Genomic DNA, 6043 nt, shown 5'->3' with positions numbered 1-6043 from the left:
TTTTAAAAACCTAGAGGTATTCCTCTAAGGGAAGAGAATTAATGTTTTCAAATTACTAATTGTTTGGTACCATGCCAGCAGCTCTTCATATATGATAAATTTTAATCCTGAAATGGTAGTTGATATGGTTCTCTGGTATTACGTCACATTGGTTCATTTCTATTGTTGCCTCAACTCCAAAAATTTGAATGGAAAATCATTTTTCCTTGCAATTTTGAATGCCTTTTAGCATCCAGTATTACTCCTAAGTAATCCAATGCCATTTTCACTTTTCTTCATTTTATTGTCATTTTCCTTGTTCCCCCTTAAAACATTTTGATCTTCTCTATAACCTATTAAGTTTTTATCACTTGTGAGCCTTCTCCAATGTCTGGTCTACCTCCATGATTACATTGATGGTGGTTGCTAGGGTAGAAAGGAATGGAATTTTCTATTTAGGTAGATATTTATTTTCTGCTCTTGGCCCTATTTAGTAATTTTTCATAGTTCAATAAATTGTCTCTAGGTTTCCCTTCCTCCCACTGTTTCATAGCACCAGAGCTGTAAATTTCAAGGCAGATCTATATTCCAATTGGTTAAAAGAACATACCTGACATGCTTGGTAATGAAATCCAGAGAGGACTCAAAGTAAAGAGTTTAGAATTATAAAGGTGAATTGTAAATGGACTGGTAGTGAGCATGGAGCCTGTTTAACACAAAACTAATGCCAAGTAAAACTGAGAATTATGGTTAAAGAACTGAATACAAATTTATAAACATTGGAAATGTTGAAATAAATAGAAATCAATAGATTGTGCAAAGGAAATTTAGGAATTACAATCTATCCACTTTTTGTAGTAGGGAATAATAAATAGATAATGTCTCAGTTTAGTAACTAAAGAAATAATTATTTGAGTATATTTCTTAAAATTACAAAAACAACCTTCCAGAAAAATTGATTTAAGGTAAGCAACAGTCATCCACCATAAGAACTCAAAGCTGTTATTCTCATAGGACAGGGAAGATATCAAATTAATAATTTTTATATCCCCTTCCTTTTAGAAAAAAGTATTTATTTCTTGTCATATCGCTACTGTAACTTTTTTGAATAAAGAATTCAGATTATTGATGAGAAGAAACATTGCAGATGAGAAAGTGGCCATGGCGGTTGCTAGGTACCATTTGATATAGATTTGATGTAGACAGAGAATATGAATTTCATGAAATTTTACCATGTATTAATTTTCTTTCAGAGACCAGTAAATATTTTAATTGCTTTTAAATTATTAGTTTTTAAAAATTGGTATTTCTGGGATGACACTGTGTACTGTGATTAGGCTACAAGGTAGTTTAATTCTTTTTATTCTTTTTAATTTAATGTGTTGTACTTTTGCAAATGTTTGCCTACATATTTTATAAGATTGCACTTATCAGTTTAAATATATTCAGAATTTAAAAAAAAAAAAAAGAAAGAAGTGAAATGGATGGTTAACCTCTTCAGTTGAAAAGATAAAATACCGATCAGACCTTCAAGCAAGCTAACTTTCATTCTTTCTTAGTTTTCCCACCAGCCACTCACAGGTCTTACTAACGATAACTCATCTATAAATACAGTTCTATTTATTCCCTGTAAAATCATATGATTGAGTTCATAAGGTCTCAGAATGGTAAGGTACCTAGAAGGTTAAATGATTTGTCCAAGTTTCCTCAGGTAGTTAATAACAGAACAAGAATTAGAATTGTGTTGTGTTTTTTTTTCACTGAGTTTCTTTGCACAGCAACATACTGTCTCTCTATGATTCTCAGAGTTTAATATACAATATTCACTAGAGAATCACTTGGCAGTATCTCAGATCTGGGTGAGACTGAGGAATCTTTCGTAAGAAGTACTCCATTTGTCATAGTCCCCACTTGGGTACACATTGTTTTAAGATTGTTTCTATTAAAGCAGCCCACAGCTCAGTGATCACTTGTCTTCATAAAATACTTATATCAAATTGCTTTCTGGTCCGATTAATAATATTGGAGTAATTTTTGTTCTAGTCCTTACAGGAAGAAATCAGATGAAATCTGGTCTCAGTGTGCTTTATTGTACAGTTTTCAAAAGTTGAAAACAACCAATTATTATCAAAATAAGTATACAAAGTGCTTATTTCACATCATGGTTCCCTTAGATTAACCTCTTCAAAACCTGTATAATTGTTTGCAGTCATCATTAAATTTCAGTTGTGGAAACCAATCTCAAATTCCTTTCTTATTAACAACTTGCAGGCAGTTGGAATTTGTGTATATCCCATCTGCAGCATTATTTCATGTTTTTCTTCATCTGCATTACAAAGCTTTATTAACCTGGGCTGTAATACAACAGTGTAGTTCACAGTCCATTGGTGTTGCTGAAATCAGTCTTCTGAGATGCCTATATGGATATGATTTTGCAGGTAATGGGCTGTTTTAGTTCTGCTTGAGCTTTCATTGCCATTTTCATCCCAGCAACAGCTGTATTTTACTGTTGTCATTTGGAATACATAAGTAAAGGCGAGAACACTAATATTCCTTTTAATATTGTTTCCCAATGAATAATTAGGATACGAGTAAAGAATGTGCAGTTGCTTTGAATGAAAGATGCTATAAAATTTGTGACAATTTAATATATTTTCAGAAATCAGAAATACATATATAAGCAGAACATTCTCCGTGATGATTCTGAGTCACTTTCTAAAGTTTTCTGTCAAATTTTAGTAGGGCTTATTTTGGCAAATTAATTTTTTTAGTGAAACAAGCATATGTCCTATCAGTAACAAAATGGGAAATAAAACAAACTATTAGAAGAAAATATAGACAGTAAACTCTCTGACATTGCTTTTAGTAATATATATTTTTTTTCTGATATATCTTCTTGGGCAAGGAAAGCAAAAGAAAAAATGAACAAACGGAACTATATAAAACTTTGCCCAGCAAAAGAAACCATCAACAAAACGAAAAGACAATCTACTGAATGAGAGAAGATATTTGCCAGTGATATATCTGATGAGGGGTTAATATCCAAAATTTATAAGGAACTCATACAACCCAATACAAAACAAACAAACAAAAAACTCGTCCAATTAAAAAGTGGGCAGAGGATCTGAATAGGCATTTCTCCAAAGAAGACATACAGATGGTCAATAGACATATGAAAAGATTCTTAGTGTCACTAATCATCGGAGTAATGCAAATTAAAACCACAATGAGATATCACCTTATACCTGTCAAAATGGATGTTATCAACAAATCAAAAAACAAGTGTTGGCGAGAATGTGTAGAAAAGGGAACCCTCATGCATTGCTGGTGGGATTGCAAATTGGTACAGCCACTATGGAAAACAGTTTGGAGTTTCCTCAAAAATTTAAAAATAGAACTATCTTATGACCTAACAATTCTACTTCTGGGTATTTATTCGAAGAAATCCAAAACACTAATTTAAAAAGTTATATGCATTCCTGTGTTCATTGCAGTTCTATTTACAATAGTTAAGTTATGGAAGCAACCTAAATGCCCATCAATAGATGACTGTATGTATATACAATGGAATATTACTTGGCCATAAAAAATAAAACATTACCATTTGCAACAATGTGGATGGACCTAGAGGATATTATGCTAAGTGAAATAAGTCAGACAAAGACAGACAAATACCATATTATCTCACTTAAATGTGGAATCTAAAGAACAAAATCAATAAACAAAACAGAAACAGACTTGTAGATACAGAGAACAAAATGATGATTGCCAGCTAGATGGAGTGAGGGATGCTGGGTGAAAAAGGTGAAGAGATTAAAAAGTTCAAATTGATAGTCACAAAATTGTCACGGGGATGTAAAGTACAGCAGAGGGAATATAGTCAATAATATTGTAATAACTATGTGTAGTGTCTGGGGATCACAGGAGATCACAAAATTCCAGAATCAGAGTTTTTACCCCTCTTGGCTTGCTTTAGTCCAATTCAGTTCAACAAAATGTATTGATTCAAGCACTATTAACTTTTTAGCATATCACAATGAACAAGACAGACATGACCATGCTGTGTTGGATTTTTCATGCAGCAATCAAGGAGATCGCTTTGTAAATTATATAAATATCTAACCACTGTGCTGTATACCTGAAACTAATATAAAATAATATTGAAAGTCAATTCTAATTGAGAAAAAAAGAAATAAAACGATACTGATAAAGTCATTTAGCCAGAGAGAGGATATAGAATTTTCCAATTCAGAGGTTCACAAACTCTGACCTAAGCAGAATCTGATCCAGTGCATGTTTTTTGTAAATGAAGTTTTATTGTAACACAGCTACGACTATTTGTGAATTGACTATGACTATACATAAGCTATAACAGTAGGGCTGAATAGTTGACAGATAACTGCATAACTGACAAAGTCTAAAATATTACTATTTGACCCTTTATAGAAAAAGTTTACTAACCCCTTATCTAACCCAATGGCTTGCTGCCATCACAGAATTCTTGGAGAGCTTTTGAAAAAATGCAGAAGTCTAGTCCCCATACTTAAAGATTTAAATTCAGTTTGTATTAGAGCTTTGTACATGATTTGAATGTGCAGCAAATATTTAGAAACATCTGATCTCTAAAATAAGTTTACATTCTCTATAAAGTACATTACATTGTTCTCAGAGAGTGGGAGGCCAATCAGAGAGACTCAGGTTTGTTAACTTGGTCATGGCTTCAAATAAAAACAAATCTAAAATGTCTTCTTTTTTTTGGTTGGCCAAATAAATGCTTCACAAATGACCTGACATGCTTTGAAATGATCTTAGAGAAGTTGAACACCATATAAAATATATTGATTGTGGTTCAGAGAAAGGAAAAATTACTTTGACTTGAAGTGTCAGGAAAGCCCTTACAAGTGTATGTTTTGAACTGTGCCTGGATACTTCAAAGATGGATAGGATCCATCGCTTCTGATAGGGTCATTGTAAAGATTATCTTGTTGACATTTTTTTTCTCTTCTCCACAAATCTGCCTTAAAATTCCAGAATCGGAGTTTACCCCTCTTGGCTGGTCTTAGATCAGTTCAGTTCAACAAAATGTATTGATTCAGGCATTACATTTATTTATTTATTTATTTATTTATTTATTTATTTATTTATTTATTATTTGTTTTTTTAGGTGAGGCAACCCTTGGTTGACCTCACAGATTTCAAGAACCTTGTCAGTTCACAATCCCTTATTTTTTACGCCTACAGCACCTGGTCTTCCTAGGCAGTCTCCCATCCAATTACTAACCAAGCCTGACACTGCTTAGCTTCCGAGATCAGATGGGATCGGGCTTGTTCAGGGGAGCATGGCTGCAGACAATTAACTTTTCAGCATATCACAATAAATAAGACAGACATGACCTTGCTGTGTTGGATCTTTCATAGAGCAACAATACATTATAATACACACTTTGATAAAGGAAGGATGCCTTTTGGTCATATAGAGAGTTCCTTACTCAGCCTTGCATGACCTAGGAAGTCTTTTCAGACAAAATAAATTCTAAGTTGGGATTTTTTGAAAGATTCATATGGAGTAAGGTGGAATAGGGTCTGGTCAAAGGGAGAAAGATGAGGATAAGTTAAATCAATGACAATAATCTTAGAATGATTAGCACATAGTACTAATGGTAGATATGAATTTGGAGAATAATTAGGATTAAGATTTTAAGGGCCTTTTTTTAATTGCCACCCTGAGGATTCTGGACTTTTCACAGCACAGTAGGAAGCCTAAAAGAATTTTGAGCTGTGGAATGACATGATCAGAGAGCAAAAATATTATTCTGTTGATGCTTGGCAGGGAATATTCAAGAAAGAACTAGCAAGTCTTGAGACAGGAAATCCAATTAAGTGTCTCTCAGGGCATAGACGTCCTGTGAAGCAGGGTAGAACCAATAGTGAAGGAGATAAATAGATGAATTTCAAAGATAATTTGGAGGTATGAAAGGTACAGGACTTGGAGATTCCTTATATGTTGTATGTAAAGAGAAGGAAGAAAGAATCTGGCATAACAGAGGCTCTGGCTCCATCTCTG

General features: G+C 33.3%; 1 pseudogene; it reads right to left on the bottom strand.

Moving 5' to 3' along the window:
• Positions 1-5211: 5211 nt before the first annotated feature.
• LOC120615179 (uncharacterized) lies at positions 5212-5330 on the bottom strand (annotated as a pseudogene).
• Positions 5331-6043: the final 713 nt, after the last annotated feature.

Source organism: Pteropus medius, unplaced genomic scaffold, assembly GCF_902729225.1.
Source record: "Pteropus medius unplaced genomic scaffold, Ma_sr-lr_union100, whole genome shotgun sequence".
In the NCBI taxonomy this organism is placed as follows: domain Eukaryota; kingdom Metazoa; phylum Chordata; class Mammalia; order Chiroptera; family Pteropodidae; genus Pteropus; species Pteropus medius.
The sequence above is the reverse complement of the archived record's forward strand: the minus strand, read 5'-3'. Positions and strand labels throughout refer to the sequence as shown.